At 40.1% G+C, this 27,961-nt stretch overlaps 1 pseudogene; it reads right to left on the bottom strand.

Annotated features, from left to right (window-relative positions):
• The window catches only part of LOC136387025 (histone-lysine N-methyltransferase PRDM9-like), a 190,141-nt pseudogene that overhangs the window by 118,144 nt on the left and 44,036 nt on the right, over window positions 1–27,961 (bottom strand).

The raw sequence follows: 27,961 nt of genomic DNA, 5'->3' as shown, positions 1-27,961 counted from the left end.
GAGAGAAATGCCATGTTTCATTAATATTTCAAAGAAATTCAGAGCAAGAGAATAAAATTGTCCCTTAGCCTGAATAAACCAGGTCCCCAACAGGGGGAAGCCAGGTAGGCTTGAAGGGCTGGCTTACATGCTTTCAGGAGTGTGTGCTCACACTCAACAGAAACTGATGGCATCATTACTTTTCTCACCTGAGAAGGTGAAAAGGAAGCCTGCACACCTGAGTGGCCTTGTCCTGGGAGGAGGACTGGGATAGTTACGGTCTGGGATCTTAATTGTGTGTCAGTACCTCTTCATTTTTATGACAGATATTCCCTAAGGGGTCTATATTGGAAGCCATGGGGTAGATTGTGAGTATAAAAAATAGTATTTGGTCTTAGGAGTTTCCCAGTTGTTGAATGTGAAAAATGCTTTCTTGTGACCTTGAAGTGACCTGAGGGACATCCCAAAGGTTGATGACTGCTTGTCAATGGAACTATTCAAGGAATTAGAGGGTTGGCAAGGAGGACACTTGATGCATGACATAGGATTCCCATGAACGGTGAAACCTAAGCCATTAAAATCTGACAGAGGGCCCTGGCCGGTTGGCTCAGTGGTAGAGCGTCGGCCTGGTGTGCAAGGGGTCCTGGGTTTGATTCCCGGCCAGGGCACACAGGAGAAGCACCCATCTGCTTCTCCACCCCTCCCCCTCTCCTTCCTCTCTGTCTCTCTCTTCCCCTCCCGCAGCCGAGGCTCCATTGGTGCAAAGATGGCCCGGGCACTGGGGATGGCTCCTTGGCCTCTGCCCCAGGCGCTAGAGTGGCTCTGGTCGCAACAGAGCGACGCCCCTGAGGGGAAAACATTGCAACCTGGTGGGCCGAGTGTCGGCCCCTGGTGGGCGTGCTGGGTGGATCCCGGTCGGGCACATGCGGGAGTCTGTCTGACTGTCTCTCCCGGTTTCCAGCTTCGGAAAAATACAAAAAAAAAAATCTGACAGAGGTTATAGTCAGGAAAAATAAGAGTTGATGGAATTTATGTAAAAGAATATAGAAAAATTGTTATATTTGAAACAATCATTATGTGAAATGGTTGCATGTGTTTTACCTGATTGATTTAAGTGTGTAGAAACTGATTCTAAATGGGGCACATGTCTGTACATTATTTACTAAAACAAGAACACATGTAAATCCGCCCATCAAGTGATAGCATTTGGTCATACTAAAAGAGAACCAGTCAGATTGCCTGAGCTCACACAGTGCCATATAGAGGCTGAGTGCTGGTGTGGACACATTCTCCATGCCTTAGTTAATACATTGTGAAGAATAGACTTGGGACTATGAGAAGAGCTTCTAAGTGCTTCTCAGAGCAGACGACTGTGCCTTTGTATGATGGAATTGAATGTCTAATAGGGATAGCAGTACCCAGAAGATTTTCATGATAAAATGGCAATAATTTATGTGGGACTGTGGTGCCTGTGGACTGGAAGAAAGTCATATAGGAGTGCAGTGAGCCTCTTCTGCCAGAAGTGACACAGACACTGCGTAAGGAGTTACTGCATTCTACTGTCATTGGACAGTGCCTGGTGAACCACTCTGAGTTGGAAAACAAAGAATTACTTCACTTGTAGATGGAAGCTCCCAAGTGAATGGATAACATCATGTTTGGGCAGCTGGTGTAGGAAGACCAGTATAAAGAAAGACTCGAGTTGAACTAAAGAAAATAATCTATTTATCAGTCAACTTATGCATTGGTCACAGTAGATACGTCCTTCAAGTGATAGTCACTATTCATACTAAAAAAGAACCAGTCGAATGGCCTGAGCACACACAGTACCATATAGAAGCTGAGTGCTGGTGTAGACAGATTCTCCATGCCTTAGTTCTTTGTGAGGAATAGACTTGGGACTATGACAAGAGTCTCTGAGTGCACCTCAATGCCGATGACTTTGTCTTTGTATGATGGAACTGAAATTTGTAATTGGCATGTGAATGCCCAGAAGATTTTCAATATAAAGTGGAAATTGTTTATGGGAGACCACAATGCTGGGAATAGCAAAGAAGTCATATAAGGGTGGCAGCGAACCTCTTCTGCCAGGAGTGACTTGGAAACTGCGTAAAAAGTTGCTGGATTCTACTGTCATTGGACGGTGCCCTGTGAACCACTCTCTGCTGACCAAAAAAGGGCTGTGTCACTTTGTAGATGGCAACTTCCAAGTGAATGGACAACATCGTGTTTGGGCAGCTGGTGCAGAAAGACCAATAGATAGAAAGTCTCAGATTGAATAAATTAATAGATGCTCAGCTCATTGGAGCTGAATTTCAGACTGTTGTTGTAACAGTGATGGAACAATTGAACAGTGAAAGAAGCCCCTGTGTTTGGCATATATGGACTGAAGGACAGTGGACAGTGCCCTGAAATGTGTTCCTTACACCACATGGTACATGGAAAGCTGCCCTACTAAAGGAATGTGCACTTGGGGTCTGACCCTACTGAAGAAGTAGGACCTGTTGATGCCCATGTGAACCTTACTGCAGGTTTGAAAGATATTGGAGTTGACAAGCTTGTACCCCAGTGAGCTCTATGAAGTGTCCACCTGAGTGTGAGACAAGTGGCTGTGTGGACATGGCCACAGTACATTAATGGGCTGACTGAAGTGAGTTTACTCACATCATCAGAGGCACAAATTTTCAATAAGAAGTCTGTCAGCACAAGAGCAGAGACTGCAGATGGGCATGTGGCCAATGCCCTTGTGGGATGACCTTGAACATTCTGGCTGGTGACAATGATACTCTTAGCCCTGGGTAGCCAAGAATTAGAATTTGATAGGAATGGACACTGTCAAGGCTTGGCCTGTGCTTGGCTGACTTTTGGTATATGGCAATTTTAAAAGGCTTATCAAAGTTTAACTAGAAGGTACACACCATTGTGAATGGCTGAGCATCATTTATTCAGACCATTTTCACACGGCACCCCCTATTTGTCTTACAATGAGCACAGAGACTTGCTGTCAGGCCTAGTGTGATAAAGATTTGGAGTTGGAAATGAAAACATTGGTAGTCTAAGTGAGAGAGAGAACATCTTGAAGGGCTGGTTTACATGTTTTCAGGAGTGTGTGCTCACACTCAACAGGAACATGGGTGGAGTAAAGGAGTGGTCCCTGATGTAGTTCTGTTTCTCTGGTGCATCTGAGGAAGATGGCTGGTGGGGATGATATTGGTATAGTTTCTCCATCATGTCCCCTCAACTTTTTACTTTAGTCTGCTGATGAATTGGTCACAGTAGCAGGAATGTGACCACGTGGAGTATAAACGGGTCCAAGTGAAGCAAGAGACTGTAACTGGTTTTAACTTCTATGCCACTTTTCCTGGGGGCCTGATTGGATGGGAGGTTCTTTCATCCTGTTTGACAAAATGGGACCAACAGTGAGTTAGTCATATTGCTGGGTGGGAAAGGTAGCTCCTAAATCCTGCACATGTGTAATCTCACCCTATGTGAGCAGAAGTGAACTGAGGGGGAGTCACTTGCTGCTCTAGTATTGCTGCCAGCATCTAGCTCAGCAGGTAGTGAACCTAATGTTCCTTCCAAAGGGTAAATGACTTGTGTATAAATAGTTACTCCTTTCCTTTAAAAAAAAAATATATATATATTTTATATATGTTTATAAAAGGAATGAACACATGGGTTATTCAATGAGAGAAATACAATGTTTCATTAACATTTCAAAGTGATTTAGAGCAGAAAAATAAAATCTATTAGCCTGAATATACCAGGTACCCGACAGGAGGAAGCCAGGTAGGACTGATGACATCATTACTTTTCTCACCTGAGAAGGTGAAAAGGAAGCCTGCACACCTGAGTGGGTCTGTGTTGGAAGCCATGGGGTGGATTGTGAGTATAAGAAATAGTATTTGGTCTTAGGATTTTCCCAGTTTTTGAGTGTGAAAAATGCTTTCTTGTGACCTTGAAGTGACCTGAGGCAATTCCCAAAGGTTAGTGGCTGCTTGTCAATGGAACTATTCAAGAAATTAGGGGGTTAGCCCAGAGGACACTTGATGCATGATGTAGGATTCCCATGAACAGTAAAAGCTAAACCATTAATTCTGACAGAGGTTAACTTCTGTTTAGTAAGGGAAAATATGAGTTGATGGAATTTATGTAAAGGGTTGTAGAAAAATTGGTATGTTTGAAACAATCAATGTGTGAAATGGTTGCATCTGTTTTACCTGATTGAATTAAGGGGATAGAAACTGTATCTAAATGGGGCACATGTCTGTACATTAGTTAGTAAAACAAGAATGCATGTAAATCCACCCATCAAGTGATAGTCATTGGTCATATTAAAAGGGAACCAGTCAGATTGCCTGAATGCACAGAGTGCCATATAGAGGCTGAGTGCTGGTGTGGACAGATTCTCAGTGACAAAAGTCTTTTGTGAGAAATAGACTTGTGACTATGACAAGAGCCTCTGAATGCCTCTCAGTACCAACAACTTTTTCTTTGTATGAGAGAACTGAAATGTCTAATAGGGATAGCAATGCCCAGAAGATTCTCATGACAAAATGGAAATTGTTTATGTGATACTGTGGTGCCTGGGGACTGCAAGGAAGTCCTGTAAAAGTGGCAGGGAGCCTCTTCTGCCAGGAGTGACTTGGAAACTACATAAGGAATTACTGCATTCTACTGTCATTGGACAGTGCCCTGTGAAGCACTCTGAGCTGAACAACAAAGAATTGTTTCATTTGTGGATGGCAGCTCGCAATTGAATGGACAGCATCATATTTGGGCAGCTGGTGCAGAAAGACCAGTATAAAGGAAGACTTGGGTTGAATAAAAAAAGAAATGATCAGCTCATTGGAGCTGAATTTCAGACTGTTACTGTAACAGTGTTGGAACAATTTAACAGTGAAAAAAGCCCCTGTGTTTGGCATATATGGACTGAAGGACTGTGAACAGTGCCCAGACTATGTGCTTCATACACTACATGGTTTATGGAAATCTGTCCTACTAACGCAATGTGCACTGGGGGTCCTGTTATATTGACGCAGTAGGACATGTTGATACCCGTGATAACTTTACTCCAGTTTAGAAAGGTTGTTGTAATTTACAAGCTGGTATCCCAGTGTGCTGCATGAAGTATTCATCTTGGTCTGTGAGACAAGTGGCTCTGGGAACACTGCCTCAGTGCACTGATGAGCTGACTGAAGAGAGTCCTCTTGCATCATCAGAGGCACAAATTTTCAATAAGAAGTCTTCTGTCGACCTGTGGTGGCGCAGTGGATAAAGCGTCAACCTGGAAATGCTGAGGTCGCCGGTTTGAAATTCTGGGCTTGCCTGGTCAAGGCACATATGGAAGTTGATGCTTCCAGCTCCTCCCCCATGTCTCTCTCTCCTCTCTCTCTCTGTCTCTCTCTCTCCCTCTCTCTTTCCTCTCTAAAATGAATAAATAAAATTTAAAAAAGGCACCCTTAATTAAAAAAAAAAAGATGTCTTCTGTCTGCTATCAGAAGAGACAGAGACTGCAGATGGTTGTGTGGCTGATGCCCTGGTGGGAAGACCCTGAACATTGCAGGCAGGTGAGACTGATGCTCATATCTCTGGGCAGCGAAAAAATTGAACTTGATGGTATTGGACCCTGTCGAGATTTGACCTGGGCTTCACTAACCCTTGGCAGATGGCAAGACTTATCCAAGATTTAAATAGAAGATATGCATCATTGTGAATGGCTGAGCATCATTTATTCAGACCAAGGTTCACATGGCACCGCCTATATGTCTGACGATGAGCACAGAGACCTGCTCTCAGGCCTAGTGTGATAAAGAATTGGATTAGGAAATGAAAACATTGGTTGTCTAAAATGGGAGAGAGAACATCTTGAAGGGCTGGCTTACATGCTTTCAGGAGTGTGTGCTCACACTCAACAGGAACATGGGTGGGGTAAAGGAGTAATTTCTGATATAGTTCTGTTTCTCTGGTGCATCTGGGGAAGATGGCTATTGGGGGTGATACTGGTATAGTTTCTCCATCATGTCACCTCAATGTATAACTTGAGTCTACTGATACATTGGTCACAGTAGCAGGCATTGGACCACATGGAGTATAAACAGGTAATACTGAAGTAAGAAACTGTAATTGATTTTTAACTTCTATGCCCCTTTTTCTAAGGGCCTTATTGGACAGGAGATTTTTCCATTCTATTTGACAGAATGGAATTAACAGTGAGTTAGCCATATTACTGGATGGGAAAAGTAGCCCCCTGAATCCTGCATGTGTGTAATCTCACCCTATGTGAACAGGAATGAACTGAGGGTTAATCAATTGCTAGACTAGTTTTTTTGCCAGCATCTAGCTCAGCACAGTAGTGAACCTGATGTCTCTGCCACTGGTGAAATCATTTTGGTACTAATTGTTATTATTTTTGCTATTTTCTTTTTGCAAAGTAATGAATAAGTGAATTAAGTAATGTTAATAGAACATTGCATTTCTCTTGTTTTAAAGAATTTATCAGAAAGCAAATACTTTTGTCTCAGCCTGAATAGACCAGGTAGCTGACATTGTGAAGCCATGTATAGCTGATAGGCACCATTGCTTTTGGCACCTGAGAAGATTAAGTGGAAGCCAGCACCATGGACTGGGATAGTTACCATCTGAGATCCCAGTCAATCATCACTGCCTTTTCACTTTCACGTTTACTTTTCCCTAAGGGATTTGTGTTGGAAGCCAGGGATGGACTGCTATTTATAAGTAATGTATATTTGATTTTAGGATTTTCCCTAATGTTAAATGTGAAAATGGTGTTTGTTTGTTTTTTCTTGACCTTAGGGGCTGCTTGTCAACAGACACAATCAAGGGCAGAGTTTCCCAACCTTTTTTGTGCCATGCCCCACCTTAACCTTTCTAAAATTTTTATGTCCCCCCCTATGTAACATACATAATTTTTAACATTAAAAAATTGATTTGTTCACTTAATAAACATAAATAATATGTTCTAGGAAGAAATCACTATAAAATTGTTAACAAAACACAGTAAGTAAAATTTCAAAACATATAACGAAAAACAAATTTAAATTCCAAATAATTTTAATACAGATTTTTCTATATTAATTTATTATTTTAATTTAGTGTGATCCTTGCGCTTGATGCTTGCTGCACAGAGATTTCATATTAGGTTCCAATTTGGTTAGCTTTAGTCTCAAGTCTTCACGTTGTGTTATATCCAGCCGATTTCTTTTTTTTTACCAGTAAATCATTTACAGCACTAAATCCACATTCAGCTAAAAATGAAGATGGAAATGGTAGCAATAGTTTTCTTGCACATTTGGTTGAATTTGGGTATTTGATTTCTGTTTCCTCACAAAGCCATGCCATTGCTCCTTTGATATTAAATAAAGCTTTATCTGACTCATCATTTTGCAATTCTGCAAGTTCTTCTTGATACTGCATATTTGATATATCAGACAAATCCACTAACATTGGCTGCATCATCCATGTTGGGAAATCAATTTGTTTTAAATCAGAAAATCTTTCTTTTAAATCAGCCGATAGAATATTCAAATGATTGACAATAACAAGTAAAGCGGTATCAGTTACTTCACATTTTTGGAGCCAATGAAACTGTTTAAAGTTTTTGTTGTTAATATGTTTCTGACATAAATCAATATTGGTAATGAAACCAAATATCTTTGCTTTTGCAACGACAAGAGTTTTATTTGTTCCTTGAAGTTGCTTATTTAATATATTTAGTTTTTTAAAGATTTTGGCTGAATAACTCACAAATGCTTTACCATCTATTGTTAACAGATACTTCATTTCAGGTTTGTCACTTAAAAAATCACTAAGAGTATCAAACAGTTCCATAAATCTTTTCAAACAGTTTCCTTTAGATAGCCATCTTACTTCAGTATAAAGTAAAAGTCTCACATGGTCTTCATTTTGTTCTTCACAAAATAGCTTGAAAAGATGCTCACATTTGGCACTAGCTTTAATAGCATTAACACACTTTATTACTGTATGTAATACTTCATTCAGAACAGGCGAGATGTTTTTAGCTACCAAGTTTTCCTTTGAATAACACAATGCACAAGAATCATTTCTGGATTCGCATCTTTCATCAATTTTAAGCAGCCATTTTTCTTGCCCATCATATTGGGAGCACCATCTGCAGCACAAGATGTTATATTTTTCATTGGTATATCATTGACTTCTAAGTAGTTTTTTAGCTTATTATATATATATATCTTTGGAGGTAGTGGTGCTTTCTAATCTTTTACAGAACAACATTTCTTCAGCAAAATATCCTTTATCAATATATCTTACGTAAGTTATCAATACTGCCTCACTTTCTCTCAAAGTTGATTCATCCATTTGCAAGGAGAATTTTCTTGTTTTCAGCTTTTTAATAAGTTGTTTTTCAATATCCTCACTCATTTTGTCTATTCTTCTGCTAACAGTATTGTCACTGAGTGGCATAGCTTTTACATCTTTGTCATCTTTTTCAAGAACCGTTTTAAGAAATGCTGATATTGACGGTTTTATTAAATTCTCTCCTATAGTGTAATTTTCTCCAGTTTTAGCGATGAATAAAGAAATTTGATAACTAGCCTCAAGAACACGATTATTAGTTGAAGTATGAGCAGTAAATAGAGACTTTAATGTTGTTCTTTTTTCAAAATTTTTCTTTAAAGTTTTAAAGTAACTCAAATCTGAATTAATATGAGCACTATCTTTCGCCTTTAAGTGCGCCTCAAGATGACCTCATTTCATTGATTCGTTGGTCAAGCATTGCTGGCATAAAAGACAAAAAGGAATCCTCTCATCATGAACAGCGGGTATGAACCCAAATTTTAAATATTCCTCCAAATATTGACGAGTTTTTTTCTTTCTTGCACCACTCATTTTACTATGGGCTATAAGAAATAAAAATAAGATCAATTAAAAACTAATATTAAAATATGTTCAATGTGACATAGAGTAAACGTATACTAAAAATTCATATTTATTTAAATGTATATAACACATTTACTACACTACCACCGCAAATCAAATGGTATCTATATTTTTTCCACTTGACAAAATTTTCTGGAAAGTTATGCTTCTAAAATTAAAATTGTTATGTATGCACTATTATAGCCCCAATAATATTTATAAAATATTAGTACTTTCTAGCCCTGATGCAAGAAGTACTTAATAAAGAGTTTAATATTGATAAAAATAAAGTCAAATACTTACCAATTATATCTATACAATAAATATATGTATATTTATTAAATCAATGAGCTTTTACAACAGTTTTGACTGACACTTATTTCAAATTAACACCAACTAAATGATGTGAAACACTACAGAAGTTGCGATGGGCCAATTAGGTGAGAATAACTGCGTTGTTTAGCGAGTTTTTAAAACGTCTGGGGTTCCCCGCGGCAGACGGCATGCTCCGTGGTAAACCCAGGACGAAGTTGACTTGACGACACCAATCACCCAGTTGATATTTTGGTCTCGTCAAACAAAATTATACTTAATATTTACTGCAATTATTTAAGAATTGCATTTTTTGTTAAATTTGGCACCGATATCTAGCATTGCATTTAAAGGGCCCTGGGGTGAAAGAGTTAAAGTCGTGTCAAGTCCATTTTCAAATTGCCCCCCTTAACTATTGAATTGCCCCCCTGTGGGGCATGGGCCCCACGTTGGGAAACACTGGATTAGAGGGTTGGTACCAAGGACACTCATGTGTGATGTGGCATTTCCACAAATTGTGAAATCTAAATGATAACATTCTAATAGGTATTATAGTTGGGTTAGTGTTGATAGAATTGATGAATTAAGGTAAAAATTTTTAGAATTGATATGTTTAAAAGCAGCATTATGTAAAGTGACTGTTTTATCAGGTCATTTTAAGGGGATAGAAATTGTTTCTGAATGGGGAACATATCTCTACATTATTATTGTAAAACAGATGGCATGTAAATATGCCCTTCATGTGATAGTAATTGGTCATGGTAAATGGGAACCAGGGAGGTTACCTGAACACGGACAGTGTAATTTATTTATTTATTTTTATAATTTTTTTTTGTATTTTTTTTCTGAAGCTGGAAACGGGGAGAGACAGTCAGACAGACTCCCACATGCGCCCGACCGGGATCCACCCGGCACGCCCACCAGGGGCGAAGCTCTTCCCACCAGGGGGCAATGCTCTGCCCCTCTGGGGCGTCACTCTGCTGAGACCAGAGCCACTCCAGCGCCTGGGGCAGAGGCCAAGGAGCCATCCCCAATGCCCGGGCCATCTTTGCTCCAATGGAGCCTTGGCTGCGGGAGGGGAAGAGAGAGACAGAGAGGAAGGAGGGGGGTGGAGAAGCAAATGGGTGCTTCTCCTATGTGCCCTGGCCAGGAATCAAACCCGGGTCCCCCACACGCCAGGCCAACGCTCTACCGCTGAGCCAACCGGCCAGGGCCAGACAGTGTAATTTAGAATCTGACTGCTTGAGGGACAGATTCTCGTGTCTTAGCCCTTTGTGGAACATAGACTGGAAGCTGGGGAAGAGCCCCTGAGTGTCTCTTAGTGACAACTGGCGGAACTTTGCATGAGATAATGAAATATCAAATGTGAATGTAAGTTCCTGGGTGAGTTCCAGAGTAAAATTTAAATGGTTTATATGAGACAATGGTACCTGGGGAATTCAAGGAAGACATATAGGAATGGCAGGGAGCCCCTGTCCCTAGGACTGACTCTACTCTGCATAGGGAGGTGCAGGATTCTATTATTGCTGTACAGTGCCCTGTAAACCACTCTTGACTGACCAACCAAGTGTTGTTTGGTTTGAAAACAGCACGCGGAAGTGAATGGAGAGAATCATGTTTGGGAAACTGCAATATTAAGACCAGTGGATTAAAAGACTCTGATTGAAGAAACTAAAAAATAGTCAGTTCATTGGAGCTGCATTGCAAACTGTTATTTGTAACAGTGATGGAAAAATTTAAAAGTGGAGAAAGAATCTAAGTTGGGTACTTACAGACCTGTGAGCAGTGGTTGGGCTAATGGTTCAAATGGCTATAGGATGCATTGGGAACCTGTCCTGCTAAAGGGATGTCCATATGGGGCCCAGTCCTTTTGAAGTTACTGAAGTTTGAGTGGTCCATTAAAGTAGAACAAGTCGATGCCCATGAGAGCTTTCTTCCAGGTTTGGGAGGTGGTTGGAATTGACAAGCAGGTATTGCAGTGTGCTCTCTTTTAGTGTCCCCTTGGGTCTGGGAAACAAGTGGCTAGGGGGACATGGCCACAGTACAATTACAGGCTGACTGTAGAGAGTCCTCTTGTATCCTCAGAGGCACAAAATTAAACAAAAAGTCTTCTGTCCACCAGCAGAAGAGACAGACTGCAGATGGGCATGTCACAGATTCCCTGGTGGGAACACCCTGATCATAGCTGGCAGGTGAGATTGATGCTCTTAGCCCTGGGTGGCCACACTGGAACTCAGCAGAAATGGATTCTGGACTGGGCTTAGCACCAATGTGGATGGCTGAGCACCACTTATTCAGACCAAGATTCACCCTGACAGGCTTATAATGTCACACAATGAGCAGAGAGATGCTCTCAGTCCTAGTGTGATGGAGAATTGGATCAGGCAAGGAAAACATTGGTTGTCTATAATGGGGGAGATAAAAGCATGAAGGGCTGGCTTGCAAACCTTCAAGAATATATGCTCACACACAGCAGAAACATGAGTGGGGATAGGTGTGTTCATACCAGGAAGATATGATTCTCTGGTGGATTTGTGGAAGAGAGGGTGTGGGGAAGATATTGGCATACTGTTTTTCATCATGTCACCTCAATTTATTTTATTCTACTAATGCACTGATCATAGTAGCAGTGAAGGGACCAAAGGACAATAAATAGGAATGATACCTAAGCAAGAAACTGTAACTTTGTTTTTAACCCCTAGTCACTTTTCCTAAGGATCTGATTGCACAGGGTGTGCCTCAACACATGACAAAATAGGATTAACAAGTGAGTTAGCCATATTGCTGGGTGAGAAGGTAGCCCCCTAAATATACATGTGTGTAATCTCACCATATGTGAGCAGAAATGAACTGAGGGGGAGTCACTTGCTGCACTAGTATTGCTGCCAGCGTGTAGCTCAGCACAGTGGTGAACCTGATGTCCCTTAGGTGAAAAGGTTTGGGTATAAATAAAAAGAAGGAAAAAGAGTATCTATGGATTATTGGCTGAATAAATGTGTTATGTAATGAAAAAATACAATATTACATTTTTGAGGGTTCAGACAAGAGAATTAAAATTTTCCTTAGCCTGATTACACCGGGTGGCTGAAAGGGTGTTGCCATGTATAGCTGCTGGCACCCTTTCTTTTGTATCCTGAGAAGATCAAACAAAAGCCTACATTTCCAAATGACTTCATTCTGAGAGCTCTTATTGTATGTGATGACCAATAGTTAATGACTGAGATTCTAGTTACTTGCCAGTATTTATTGATTTTTTTAGTGGGTTTGATGTAAGGGATCTATGTTTGAAGCTGGAAGAAGGTAGACTGTGATGATGTAATTTATAAGAACTGGGGATAGAAAGGAGAGAGGAAGAGGTCAGAGAGGGGAAGGAGGGTAAAGTGGGGGGATGAGAGGTGGAAAGTTGGGGTTGGAAACAAGGAGAGGGGGAGAGAAACTGATAAAGAGAAAGATTGGTTTCTGATCATCTCTGTTTCTGCTTCTAGTCTTTTCTGTGGCCCAACCACTCTTCTTGTCTTTGGGTTCTATGAAACACCCTTAGGTCCTTTCAGTAAAGCTTCCCATAAGTTTAGGCCAGTTTGAGTTGTTTTCAGTTCCTTGTAAACAGATGATTCTTAGGAGAAAAGGGAATCCTAGGATGTGGATATGAGTCTTAGGAAATTTTAGACTTCCCACCAAATTTGAGAATTACTCTTAATAACCTCTGTGACAAACTGGAATTTGACTTCTGATTGAGTACTTCTTATGATGGAAAGCTCATTATGACCTGAGGGCACCTAAACTAATCTCAAATGATTATCTGTAGTTGTCTGACCTTTCATACATCATCCAATTGTTCTTTGATTTGCTTTATACCTAGATTCTTTACCAATTTGATTGGTTCTCTCTGGACAATTTGCAATGTTCTTCTAGAATATTGTCCCTGGAATTTAGCAGAATGTTCCAGTTGTGCTCAGCAGTAGAAGTGTTGAATTTCATAATTTGAGCAGTATTCTTGTTATTTAGCTATAATAAAGTTACATAATCTTATCACATTTTGGTGATAGTCCATGGTCCTTAGTTATCATTGAGCAACATTTTAACTGTGGAGTGGTAGAATTCACCAAAGAAGGATTCATTTTAAACAGTATTGGTTGGTAACAGAAAAAAAATACTTAGCTAATTTTTTAGTGAGCTATCTTTTAGTAGGTTTATGTAAACTCTGTTTTAGTAGGTGAGTCAAAATTGGTATTATGTCATTCTTAGTGAACCTTGTACATAGCTCTGGTATAGCTAAAGAAAATGAACTTTGAAAGGGTCCATAAGTTGTTTCAGTATTGCCTTGGTCCATCAAACTCCTGCCATTGTCTTTTCTGATGTACTATTTTTATGTTTTATTTTAACATTTTTATTATCAAGTAAGTCTTGTTAAAAACATCACTTTGAGCCCTAGCCATTTGGCTCAGTGGTAGAGTGTTGGTCCAGCATGTGGATGTCTCTGGTTCGATTCCCAGTCAGGGCACACAGGAGAAGCACCCATCTGGTTCTCCACCCTTCCCCTTTTATCTCTCTTTCTTCCCTTCCCACAGCCATGGCTCGATTGGAGTGAATTGGCCTTGAATGCTGAGGATGGCTTCATGGCCTCTGCCTCAGGTGCTAAAAATGGCTCGGTTGCTGAGCAACAGAACAACAGCCCCAAATGGACAGAACATTGCACCCTAGTGGGCTTGCTAGGTGGATCCCAGTCAAGGGGAATGCAGGATTCTGTCTCTCTGCCTCCCCTCTTCTCACTAAATTAAAAAATGAAAAAAAATTAAAAAAACATCATTTTGATTTTGGCATTAGTCTGTCAGGACTGGGGCATCAGGAGTAGTTTCTTCTTCCCTTTCTCCCTTTCCCCCTTTCTCCTTCCCTCCCCGCCTTTCTCCTTCCCTCCCTCCCTTTCCCTTCCTCCCTCCTTCCTTCCTTCCTCCCTCCCTCCCTTCCTTCCTTCCTTCCTTCCTAGTTCAAATTAAAATGTACCTTCCAGATTTTTTACAACATGCTCATTGTCACTCTTCCCTCCAGTGGCTCACTTTCACCCTCTGGTTTGTCCAATGGTTATACCCTCTCTCCTCTGGAATTTTTCATCTTTGCATTTTAATTGACAAAATATTCTGCCCAGCACAATCCCATTCATTTTTTAAAATTTTATTTAGAAAATTAACACGGTGACACTGATCAATAAGAGTACATAGCTTTTGGGTGAACATTTCTATCTCATTTGAACTGTTGATTATGTTATATACCCATCACCCAAAGTCAAATCATTTTTCATCACCTTATATTTGTCCCTCTTTACATCCTTCCCTTTGCCCCTTCACCCCTCTCATTCACTCAAGTCCCCTTCCTCCTCCCCCACATTCCCTTCCCCTGGTAACCACTTCACTTTTATCTAAGTCCATAAGTCTGAGTTTTATATCCCACCTAATATGTGAAATCATACAGTTCCTAGCTTTTTATAATTTACTTATTTTATTTAGTATAATGTTCTCAACGTCCATCCACATTGTTGTAAATGTCACTCTGTCAATCATTTCTTATGGCTGAGTAGTATTCCATTGTATATATGCACCACATCTTCTTTATTCAGTCCTCTATCAAAGGTCACTTTGGTTGTTTTCGTGTGTTTGGCCACTGTGAATAATGCTGTGATGAACATGGGGGTACATGTGTCTTTACCTACCAATGTTTTTGAATTTTGGGGGTAGATATTTTTACAATTGCAACAACAAAAAAATAATAAATAAAGTGCCTGGGAATAAACTTAACAAAGGATGTGAAGAACCTATATACTTAAAACTATAAAATATTATTGAAAGAAATTGAAAAAGACACAATGAAATAGAAAAATATTCCATATTCATGGATTGAAAGAATCAACATAGTTAAAATGGCCATTTTACTCAAAGCAATATACAAATTTAATGTAATCCCCATCAACATCCCAATGCCATTTTTTAAAGAAATAGAACAAAAAATTACCAGGTTGGTATGGAACCATAAAAAAACCTGAATAGCCAAAGCAATCTGGAGGAAAAAGAATGAAGCCAGAGGTATCATACCACCTGACTTCAATTTATACTATAATGCAGTGGTTCTCAAAGTGTGCACCAGGGCGCACTGGTGTGCCCTAGAAGATTTCCAGGTGTGCCCTATGGTATTCCAGAGAAATATGTGTCTGCTGGGGACCAAAAAACCAACAGGGATTTTGGAGTTTAGATTTTTGGGGGACAGAGGTGTGGGGAATTGGCTGTAAGCTGATAGTCTGCCCAACCCCCCGCCTCACTTTCCTGATTATGTTGCAAAAGGTTGTTAAGCTGTGGTGCTGGATTGTTTACACTACCCTGATATTCACCGCAAAGACTGGAGGCAAGTTTCTTCTATCTTTTGTTTGGTGTGAAGTTAAGATGATATGTATGGTGGGGGTTTTCTGCACTCAACACAATTAAGAGTAAAAAGAGAGGAATTCTTCAATGTATTGATGAGGAAATGAGAGTTTGCCTTTCAAATATATGCCCAAACATTTAAGAAATTGCTAGAACACATCAGGCTCATGTTTCTCATAAACACAAGAATAAAAAATTTAACACATTCATGCTGGGACCTGCCGAATTTACTAAATCTTACTAAAATGTATCTATATATATAAAAAGATAACATTTTTGTCTTTTTAAATTTTTAACCTCTCTTTTTTACAAATTCTAAAAAGCATAACTCAAAAAATGTAACATAAAATGTTTTTTAATATTAGAATAAATTTAATTTTGTTGTATTTATTTTATTTAATTACCATAAAAGCATGCTTGGCTTTATATTTTTTCTTTAATATTTGACTTAATTATTATAACATATTTCTCAGAAATTTGTATATAGTGCACCTACAATTATTTGTGGGATTTTAAATACACCCCGACTTCAAAAAGTTTGACTACCACTGCAATAGAGCCATGATAATCAAAACAGCATGGTATTGGCAGAAAAACAGACATTCATCTTTGAAAACATGATTCTGATTTCTCTCTCTCTGATGCTGTAAGATCATAGAAAATACATAGAAAATAAACATACTGGTCTCTGTGACCATTCCTGCCATTGAGTGCCAAAGTTCTGTGAGCTGCTCTAGCAAATGAATCAAATGCAAAGGATGGGGACATAGGAATTTTCCATCTGGAACCAGTTGATCAGAAGCACAAGTCATAACTAAAGTGTATATTTTAATGAAGGTGGGAGATTTGCAGTTTTGTGGAGTGAGCTCTTAATCTGTAGGATATGATGTTGTCTGGGTAGCTAGTGTTAGAATCAAATTATTATAAATTGTAGAACACCAGCTGGTGCCACACAGAATTGCTCAGTGTGGGAGGAAACCTCTATTTATTTGGTGAGTGTTCTGTAATAAGTAGTAAAGGAGATGCACAGGAGAGAACCACCAGTAACAAAGGGAAAACTGAGTCTTAATTTCCCCTTTACAGATGCTTTCTCAGGTCATTCCTTTCTATAGTAATTTCTCTGACTTCCTGTTCTAATAAAACTTAATTTATCCTGTGTACAGAGCAGGTAATCACATTCTGCTTTATAAAATCTCTTACAATGGTATTATTGAACTTTCATTAATTTCTTGTATTATATCTTTCATGTCCTCTATTTTCCTTAGTAAAGCTGAAAAAATGTAAACATTCCATTAAAACAAAACAAAAGCAGGTATTTTGTGGTATCTGATGTCCTTTTCTCATCTTGTAATTTTTTATTTTTCAATTATAGTTTCCATTCAATATTATTGGGAGCCCTCAACAAAATGTTTTGTATTTGGGTACTTGAGAAAAACCTGTTAACAGTTGATCTTTCTTACAGCTGCTAATTCAGGGATTTCTTAAGGAGAAAGAAGTAAAAATAAGCACATTTTAATATGTTAGGATTTACTATATAAATCCTAACAGGCACAGGAGGTAGGAAGAATCAATGTATATTTTTTATTTTCAGATCTCTAAATAAAAAGTTTTCTGAAAGAAAAGTAAAAATCAATTGCTATCATTTCTTAGTTTTCTGTGATTTGGAAAGCAATGCTGTCCTATCCTCATGTCTTAAAATTTATGGTCATCTATATTAGGCAAACTTGCCTTAACTCTGCACTTTCCACTGAAGATGACTCATTTAAAGTGACACATACTTATGATTTTACTTTCCTTTGTTCATTCCCATTTTAAGCTCTTTCAGTTTTGAATCAACATGCCTTCATTTTACAATCTGTGTTGTGAGTCTAATGGTAGAGCATTACTTTATTATTAAATTATAGGAGATTATTAGTGTGGGTTGACTGAACTAATAGTAAATCCAAACCTCAAAGAAAAATCTTAGAACTGTATGTTCAGTTTATTGGCTTTGGGGCATGCCACTAAATGTCCTCAGTTCAAGGATTTGCTATAACTTAAACATGTTTTGAACTTTTGAACTTTCAGGTGTACTTAAGCATAGTTTTTATTTTTCATCAAATAAGTTTATTTGTGGAGACAATTCTAGAACATGAATTTCACTTTCTCTTCAAGGATTGCATGAGAAAGAAAAAACATTTATGGGCTGCATTTGATTAGAGTTCTCATTAGCTGAAAAAAATACTGACCTCATACTTGTTACTAACTACTTTTCTGAGTTACTTTGCCCTTGTTTCTGTGGGAGTTTTATTGGGCCTGGATTTGTCACTAATTTCTAAAGTCTAGGCACTCATGCCAGAGATTGGGTCAACATGTTTTGTTACAATGTCTTTTTTTTTAATTTTTATTAATTTTAATGGGGTGACATCAATAAATCAGGGTATATATGTTCAAAGAAAACATGTCCAGGTTATCTTGTCAATCAATTATGTTGCATACCCATCCCCCAAAGTCAGATTGTCCTCTGTCACCTTCTATCTAGTCTTCTTTGTGCCCCTCCTCCTCCCCCTTTCCCTCTTTCTCCCTCTCCCCCCCCATAACCACCACACTCTTGTCCATGTCTCTTAGTCTAATTTTTATGTCCCACCTACATATGGAATAATGCAGTTCTTGGTTTTCTCTGATTTACTTATTTCACTCCATATAATGTTATCAAGATCCAACCATTTTGTTGTAAATGATCTGATGTCATCATTTCTTATGGCTGAGTAGTATTCCATAGTGTATATGTACCACATCTTCTTTATCCAGTCATCTATTGAAGAGTTTTTTGGTTGTTTCCATGTCTTGGCCACTGTGAATAATGCTGCAATGAACATGGGGCTGCATGTGTCTTTACGTATCAATGTTTCTGAGTTTTGGGGGTATATACCCAGTAGAGGGATTGCTGGGTCATAAGGTAGTTCTATTTTCAGTTTTTTGAGGAACCACGATAACTTCTTCCATAATGGTTGTACTACTTTACATTCCCACCAACAGTGAATGAGGGTTCCTTTTTCTCCACAGCCTCTCCAACATTTGCTATTACCTGTCTTGTTAATAATAGCTAATCTAACAGGTGTGAGGTGGTATCTCATTGCAGTTTTGATTTGCATTTCTCTAATAACTAATGAAGATGAGCAATGTCTTTTGACAAGTTATTTTTGATCATGTGTGTGTGTGTGTGTGTGTGTGTGTGTGTGTATGACAGAGAGAGACAGGGACAGACAGATGGGAAGGGAGAGATGAGAAGCATCAATTCTTTGTTGTGGCACCTTAGTTGTTCATTGATTGCTTTCTCCTATGTGCTTTGACCTGGAGTAGAGGGGGCGCTGCAGCAGAGTGAGTGACCCCTTGCTCAAGACAGTGACCTTGGACTCAAGCCAGCAATCTTGGGCTTCAAGCCAGTGACCTTTGGGCTCAAGCCAATGACCATGGGGTCACGTCTGTGGCCCCACAATCAAGCCTGCAACCCTGTGCTCAAGCTGGTGAGCCTGTGCTCAAGGCAGATGAGCCTGTGCTCAATCCTGCAAACTTGGAGTTTACAACCTGGGTCCTCTACATCTCAGTCTGATGCTCTATCCACTGCACCACTGCCTGGTCAGGCTTCAATTTTAATGATTCTGTGTTTAAGGAACTTTCATTGAATGGAGGGAGATCTGGCTTTATTGGTTGGCTCTAGCTGGACATCTGCCACGTGGTAGGCTGGTTTAGCCACTGCCATGGTGTTTAATGAAGGACAACAGTGGAGAGAAGCAGGCACCCTTCCCTGCTATTTCTCCTAGGTGCTTTCTGGGGGACTGCATTTGTTCTAGAATGGCCTTCGAGGTAGGGCCTGCTCTGTGGCAGACCTAGGATCTTAGGGAGAACTGACCTTCTTGCTTGAGTGCTATGTTTGCAGCTCTGTCATTGGCATGGCCTCTAGGGGTGCTCACTTTGAGGTGCACTGGGTGTTAGGGGCTCTGACTCAGCAACTTGACTTTTATGCTTTCTTAAGTATGTTTTAATATTAGCAACATATTTCTGTAGGTATTTACAGTTATCAAATACTTTTTCAGTATGATACTGAGTCTTTACAACCCTGACTAGCTAGAGAGGATGGACTTCCATGTCCCATGTTACAGTTAAGGACAGTCATTTGTCAAGGTCATACATGTAGTAAGTGACAGCTTTCTGTAGAGCAGGGTTTGTCAACCTTAGCATTTTAAAAATATATACATTTTTATATTTACAGTATATTGATTTTAGAGAGAGGAGAGAGAAAGAGAAAGGGTGTGGGAAAGAGTGAGAAGCATCAACTCATAGTTGCTTCTCATATGTGCCTTGACTGGGTGAGCCCAGGGTTCAAACTGACCACCTCAGCATTTCAGGTCAACACCCTGCACCACCACAGGTCAGGCAACCTTAGCATGTTAACATTTGGGGGTGCAGAAATCTGTGTTATGGAGGACTATCTTGTGCACTGCAGGATGTTTGGCAGCATCCTTGGCCTCTGCCTACTACATGCCACTTGTAAAATGCCCCCGGCCCCGAGTTGCGATCATCTAAAATGTCTCCAGATATCACCGCATGTCTTCTGCAGGTAAACTTGCCCCCTGTTGGGAACCACTGATCTAAAATAGAGGTCATGGCCCTGGTCGGTTGGCTCAGTGGTAGAGCGTCAGCCTGGCATGCAAAAGTCCCAGATTCGATTCCCGGCCAGGGCACACAGAAGAGGTGCCCATCTGCTTCTCCACCCCTCCCCCTCTCCTTCCTCTCTGTCTCTCTCTTCCTCTCCCACAGCCGAGGCTCCATTGGAGCAGGGGATGGCCAGGGCGCTGGGGATGGCTCCTTGGCCTCTGCCCCAGGCACTAGAGTGGCTCTGGTCACGACAGAGCGATGCCCCGGATGGGTAGAGCATCGCCCCCTGGTGGGCATGCCGGGTGGATCCCGGTCGGTTGCATGTGGGAGTTTGTCTGACTGGCTCCTGGTTTCCAGCTTCAGAAAAAATAAATAAATAAAATTAAATAAAATAGAGGTCATTCCCACTTTAAACCTAGTTTATTTTTTACACTGCTGATGAAGTCCTACATTACTTTGTCCTTTTTTTTGCCTTTTTTTTTTTTACAGAGACAGAGAGAGGGATAGACAGGGACAGACAGACAGGAACAAAGAGATAAGAAGCATCAATTATTAGTTTTTCGTTATGCGTTGCAACACCTTAATTCTTCATTGATTGCTTTCTCATATGTGCCTTGACTGCAGGCCTTCAGCAGACTGAGTAACCCCTTGCTCAAGCCAGTGACTTTGGGCTCAAGTTGGTGAGCTTTTGCTCAAACCAGATGAAATCTCACTCAAGCTGGCGACCTCAGGGTCTCAAACCTGGGTCTTTTGCATCACAGTCCAATGCTCTATCCACTGCACCACTGCCCAGTCAGGCTTCTTTGTCTTATATAGTGTAATACTCACAAAATTAGAGCTTTTTGCAACTAGGTAGAACTTAGTATAAAATGAAAACTTTAAAAAAGTGGGGAAAATTTTACTGCCACACTTAAATTGAACAATTTTTTTATCTTTCTACTGTAAGAATTAACATCAATTACCTATTTCCCATACAGTGGCAAATTGTTCAGCCCTAACAATAGTTTGTTACATGGAGGTTTCTTTTAATTCTCACTTAATTGCATATGCAGGGAGTTTTTCAGTGTCTCCTATGTAAGGTGCATACCTGACTTAGAGAATTTAACAATTCACCAACTAAATAAAATAACCAAGGATATATAAAATCTTGCATAGATGCCTAGTAATGTTTTAGGCTGTCTTTGATATTTGAGAGACAAATAAGATGTGTTTCTACTGACTTTAAATATTTATTGAGCATTCATTATGTGCAAGACCCGAAGCTAGGAGCCAAAATGCATTATGTGGCAGCTTTAATCCAGGGACTGGAATCCTCTCCAGACATCAGCAGAATACCATTAAATTGTATTGTTAGAAGGATGGGAAGATATGCTAGAAGCCCAAGAGTGTGAGAGGGTTTGGGTGAGTAGTAAAAAAAGTACTTGGAGATTTCAAAGTAATATAAAAATACCAAAGAAAAAAATTAAGTAAATCAAAATCTCATACAAATTAGAAAACCAATTTTGTTGTTTTAAAGTAATTCAAATAATTTGATTGTATCTGTTGAGTTCTGTGTGTTAGGTTTTTCCAGCTCTCTGGGATAAAAGTGACATACCAGTACAATCTACTGATACAGTATTTTGCAAAATGATTGCCACCACAGTTAGCTAGCACCTGCACCATGTCATATAGTTACCATTTCTTTGTCACCTGTATTATTTCTTAAAGCTGCATCTGAATCGAGTGTGGCAGATCATATACATAATGCCTTAGACAGTGATTTGACTTATAGCCTGCCTGTGGAGGTTTGTTTTCCCACTGTCAATCTGCTTTAGAATATTTTTTGGGGAAAAAAACAACAGCCAGACCTTTTGGGACAGAGAAAGACTGGCCAGAACAATACTCTTAATAAAGTCACTGATATTTATGAGGTATGAAGACTCTTCCTGGGATCTGTGCCCATGGGGAAGATGGAAGGAAGAAAATCTTATCTGAAGGCACATTATCAAGTATATTTTGTCTCCTGCACATGTGGTTGTATAGAAGAGGGAGTGAAATAAAGGGAATAGATTGGCTAAGGGTAGATTTTATTCAAAACAGTTGTTTCTTCAGTGAGTTATAAAATTGTGGGGCAAGAGAAATGTGGACATGAGAAGGTTACACATTTGGTTGGATCAGTTTATTCTGTTGGGTTGTGAGCTCATCTCATAAAACTGGGATATAGGACAGGGGAGATATATGTCTAGGAGAAGGGGTTGGGGGAGTTAGCATTTTTAAGCATTTATTGTATTTTAGATGATTTAGTGTATGTTTAAATAATTTACAGTCTCCTAAGAACCTTCTGAACTAGGTGATGTTAGCTCCTTTTTACAGAGAGAGTGCTCCGCTGTAGAGGAGAAAATGCAGAGAAGCTCAGAAATGCCACCTAATTTGTGACTAAAACAGACCCCCAGTCTGTTTTACAATAGAGCCTGTTTTCTTTTCTGTAATAGCTGAGTAATAACTTCAGGTTTATGTTTCCTGGCTGTTATCTTATAAATGTTACAATATATAGTTGATGCCTAGAAGATGCCTGCTTTGTTGTGTCAGTCCCTCTGTTGCTTCCTGAGTAATCTCCAGTGGGCCAGTCATAGGATCAGCATATATGAAAGAGGGGAGAGAAGATTTGGTGTCAGAGCTGTTTTCAAAAGTTAGTCCTGCCACTTTGTAGTTTTGTGACATTGGACATATTTCTTAACTACTCTCAGCTTCAGTTTCTTCAACTGAAAAGCCTAAGAAATAATAGATATCTTCCAGGATTGTTGTGTGGATTAACTGGGTATGTAGAGTATGTGGCCACAGTGCCTGGCATCTTGTAAACATCCCACCAATGGGAGACACTCTTATTATCAGAGGTTGGGGAGGGAAAGGAGACTTGTTGTTCTAGCTCCCCACCCTGCCCTAGAGGTGTGCTCCCACTCTTTTAGCTTTCTCAGGTTTGGTTTTCTATTTACTCTATAAGTTGTAGCTCTGAAATCTATTTAACTATTTCTAATGCAGTGTTACCTTTTGCCAAATCTAATTGGATTTGGTATCTTTTGAAATCTTCTAGGACACAATTTGAAAGACTAACAGAAGAAAACTACTTAAAAACAAACTGTAATCAATAAAAAACAGATTAATATGATTTTTACTGGTCAGAACAGGACAGGGTACTACCTAGGGTAGTTAACTTGTTTCATAGTGAGTTAGTTTCTGAAAAGTGTCACTAGCATTGGCACTGGCAGATATACATGAAAAAGACAGACATCATTCTGTATGACATGTAGCAGGGCTGAAAGCAATGATAATTAGACTCCTTTTCTTTCCCACTGGATCTGAGTGTCAGCCAATATCAGAGCTTCAGATTGATCTTCCTTAAAGGTTTTAGTGCCTGAGATAGATGGGAGCATTAATAAAACTGGGTCTTGGTCAAATGTTACCATTCCCATTCTGGGAGAAAAATGTCAAGGAGAAAGAATTCTCCAAATGTCAGTCAAAGTTGGTGATATCTTGTCACACTTGCTGTTCTCCTGACAGTCCCTGCCCTCTCCAGACAGCTGCTCTGTAACTATCTGGAAGGAAGAGACTGCCAGGATGAAGGTGGTTCAGCAGGTCACTTGTCCCCCAAAGCAGTGTGATCTTTTATTCAAGCCTGTGGCCTTCCCAGGGTTGGGGTGTGATGGAGACCCACATTTCAGTCAGGCAAAGAAAGACCAGCTAGAGGACTTAACAACCATGGGAGAGAGGGTGTTAACTGGGCCAAGAAGTCTCCTCTAGTTTTATCTGAATTATCTAATATTCAGAAAAAAATAGATTTCCTAAATTTTATTCCAAAAGAGGTAAAAGAGAAAACTCTTGGAGGAGTCTGAAATAGGAAGAGCGTGTGGGCTCTGAGACAAACTGCCTGGATTCAGGTCTGGACCCCACCACCTGGAGCAAGTCATTGCCACTCTCTCTGACTCACTTTCCTCACCAGTAAATGAGGCTACACCCCAGCCCCTCTCCCCCATTTTGATATCTCAAAGTCATGCCCATTCTTTAAAGTCCCAGTTAGCTGTCATCCCCTCATGCAGCCTTGTCCTGAGTTCACTTCCTTGGCATGCTGCCTGTGCCCTGTCTGTGCTGTCCACTCTTGGGCACTTCCCCCTTGTCATACATATGTATGTTTTAATTCAGTAAAAGGGAATAAGAGACTGCATCTTAGATTCTTTTGCCTTATATCTTAAGTAAAATGTCTGCAAAAATCTGTTAACTGAATGAATGAAAACTCAAAAGGAACAGTTATGTATCAGGCAGTATGCAAACTGGTGTCTGTGTGGATCATCCCATTTAATTGTCACCAAACTCTGTGACAGAGACACAATGGTTTTTGACATTTTCTGGATGAGTAAGGAGATTAGGTCATACTGTTGTTAAGTATTAAGATTCAGACCAAATCAGTCTTGACCAGCCTGATGAATATGATAAAATAATGGTTAATATTTCTATAGCACTTCTTATAGACTAGGCACTGGACCAGGTGTTTACATGTATGGATTCATTTATTTCTCACAGCAGTCCCTTGAGATCAATGGTATTATTGTTACTGGTGAGACAATGAGATTTCAGTTCTTGTCTTCATGAAAGAATTCAGTCAAGAGACAAAGTGCAGCAAGTGACACAAGTATTTATTGGCTATGCAGGAAGAAAGTCAGAGAGAAGGGGACCTTGGAGACAAGTTCAAGGGATTAAACCTGGGAGGAATGACCACTGCCCCTTGCATTTCTTGGGGTCCCTTAGAGCAGTGTTCCCCAACATTTTTTGGGCCACGGACCAGTTTAATGTCAGAAAATATTTTCACAGACCGGCCTTTAGGGTGGGACGGATAAATGTATCACATGACCGAGACAAGCATCAAGAGTGAGACTTAGACAGATGTAACAGAGGGAATCTGGTCATTCTTTAAAAATAAAACATTGTTCAGACTTAAATATAAATAAAATGGAAATAATGTAAGTTATTAATTCTTTCTCTGTGGACCGGTACCAGTCCACAGCCCGGGGTTTGGGGACCACTGCCTTAGAGCTTAAAAGGAGAGAGGCAAGCAAAAAAAAAAATCGTGCCTGGGGGGGAAGATGGGGAGCAGGAGGAGAGGAAAGGCACAGGTGTGCTCTGGGAAGGGAGAGCTTGCTGGGACCTTATTCCAAAGGGATTTTAAAGGTGGGGATTTTAGGGGACATCCCAGGGGGAGATCTCAACAGAATACTCATTAACTCTCCTGGTGTGTCCTTTTAGGGTTGTGATCCCACTGATTGGCCAGCACCAGGGCAGGGTCATTATTCAGTGCAGCTGGTCCTAAGGTCAGCCACGGCTCGCCTTCATCTGCTTTGCTCCTCTTCTGGACTGGAAGCTGAATACAACTGAGGCTTAGATGTGATCTCTAGGCCTCAGTGCTTAAGGGAGTGGCTGTTCAAGGGCTCATATGGGGGTGGTATGTGGCTATTTTCCTGCCCCTTGTTCCTCTTCTAAGGGGGTCTAAAACCACATGTCATGGAAGGAAAGGTCAGGGGAAAGACCAGAATCACATGACCAGCATTATAAAATCAGGGGGTCCAAACTGCATAATCAGCAATATGATAGTGGAAGAGAAAGGTTTGCCTGAAGGGCGAGGTCCTTGTTTTCCCAATTTTACTTGTTGCTAGGCACCTGGGGCTTTCTTCCCTGGTGGCCTTCTGTGTGTGGCCTATAGGCTTTGCTCTGATTATGTCTAACTGACTACCACATCATACCCATTTTATAGATGAGAAAATAAAGGCATAGATTAAGTAATGTTTTTAGGATTACAGAGCCTAGAACTAGTAAAGCTAGAATTTAGACTCAGACAAATTATTATTTTTATTTTTAATTCTTTACTCTTGGTATGTTTTTTTCCTGATGGCCTCTTAGGGAAGAAAATAGATTCTAAGGCTCGTTGAAGTTATATGGGACAGCCATATATATATATATATTTTTTTTATGATGTTGTTTGAAAGATTAGTCCCCCTCTAGCTTCTAAAGTATAATTTCCTACATTGTATTTAGAAAACTTATAACATCATAAAAATAACCCAATCCATGAAACTTCAGCAGTGTCCTAAGTTTTATAAAACATGAGAAGATTATGAAACTAAATTTAAAAATTCTCCTAAACAGAGCCTATCCTCACTTCTCATTTGCACAAATTTGGGACACTGTTTTGGTTGGTTTCCTCTACTTCTTTCCCCCAGAGCAGTTGTTTAATGGCTAAAAGAAACCCCAATAAAATAGCAAGTCAATAATTTCTACTTCTTACTTTAGTCCCTCCCTAGATTTCAGTCTCCCAAGTAGAAATCTAAATGACATTCCAATGGTTAGATGCACTGAGTTCCCATGGCTTAAGTAGCAGTCTGTGGGTGAGGCAAAGTACATGGATTCTAGAATTACCAACCTTGCTGGCTGACCCTGGATAACTTCTCTGCATTTAAGTTGCCTTAAGTCCTCTCTAATATGATTGACAAGGTGATCTCCCTCTTCTCTCTTCTGGCAAGACTGTAATTTGCATACTGAGTTCAGGTAGAGTATTTCCATTTAGCATATTATAATTGTCACTGAAAACAAATTTGTGATTTTAGGAGAGTATAAAATACGGTCATTTGGCCTAGAATGGGAGGTCAAGATAGAGTATCGGTCCTTGTTGTCTACTGTCTTCCTTGGGCTCCATCCACTCCTCTCAGTCTGGTCTCCTTCTTGATGTGGATGTGTTTTGGACAGTGGCTCTCAAACCATCTACCTTTCAGCCCCTATTCTTACTCCCAGCTTAGACTCCCTAATACCATAGGAAGAAAGCACCAGTTCTTGCTTCTCAGAGAAAGAGAAACTGAACTTCCTCCATTCACACAGTACTTCTTATCACACTACTTGGCAGAGTTTCTAACCAGGGGGATATTGCAATAATCTTTCTATTTTCATGTATTGCATTAACCATACAAACACCTTCACTTGCCTGAGGCCTTGTGTACATGGAGATTACGGTTAATTCAGTGAAAAAGCTAGCTTGACCTATTCATTTAGCATTCTTTCAGTAAGATATGTTATTGAATGGACCATACCCGCAGGTTTGCATGAGTACCCAGAACATCAGAACCTAGCATGTAATAGACATGAAACGAGTGCACTTTTACTTTATTGTTGCAAAAACACATAACATAACATTTACCATTGTAACTATGTGTTTATTTGTTGTTGTTTTTTTGTATTTTTTTGAAGTTAGAAGTGGGGAGGCAGTCAGACAGACTCCTGCATGTGCCCGACCGGGATCCACCCGGCATGCCCACCCAGGGGCGATGCTCTGCCCATCTGGGGCATTGCTCTGTCTTGGCTGGAGCCATTCTAGTGCCTGAGGCAGAGGCCATGGAGCCATCCTCAGTGCCTGGGCCAACCCTGCTCCAAAGGAGCCTTGGCTGTGAAAAGGGGAAGAGAGAGATAGAAGGAAGGAGAGGGGGAAGGTTGGAGAAGCAGATGGGCACTTCTCCTGTGTGCCCTGACCAGGAATCAAATCCAGGACTTTCACATGCCAGGCTGACACTCTACCGCTGAGCCAACTGGCCAAGACCACCATTGTAACCATGTTTAAGTGTACAGTTTCATAGTATTTAATATATTCACATTATTGTGAAAAAATCTTCAGAATTATTTCATCTTATAAAACT

Source organism: Saccopteryx leptura, unplaced genomic scaffold, assembly GCF_036850995.1.
Source record: "Saccopteryx leptura isolate mSacLep1 unplaced genomic scaffold, mSacLep1_pri_phased_curated manual_scaffold_48, whole genome shotgun sequence".
In the NCBI taxonomy this organism is placed as follows: domain Eukaryota; kingdom Metazoa; phylum Chordata; class Mammalia; order Chiroptera; family Emballonuridae; genus Saccopteryx; species Saccopteryx leptura.
The sequence above is the reverse complement of the archived record's forward strand: the minus strand, read 5'-3'. Positions and strand labels throughout refer to the sequence as shown.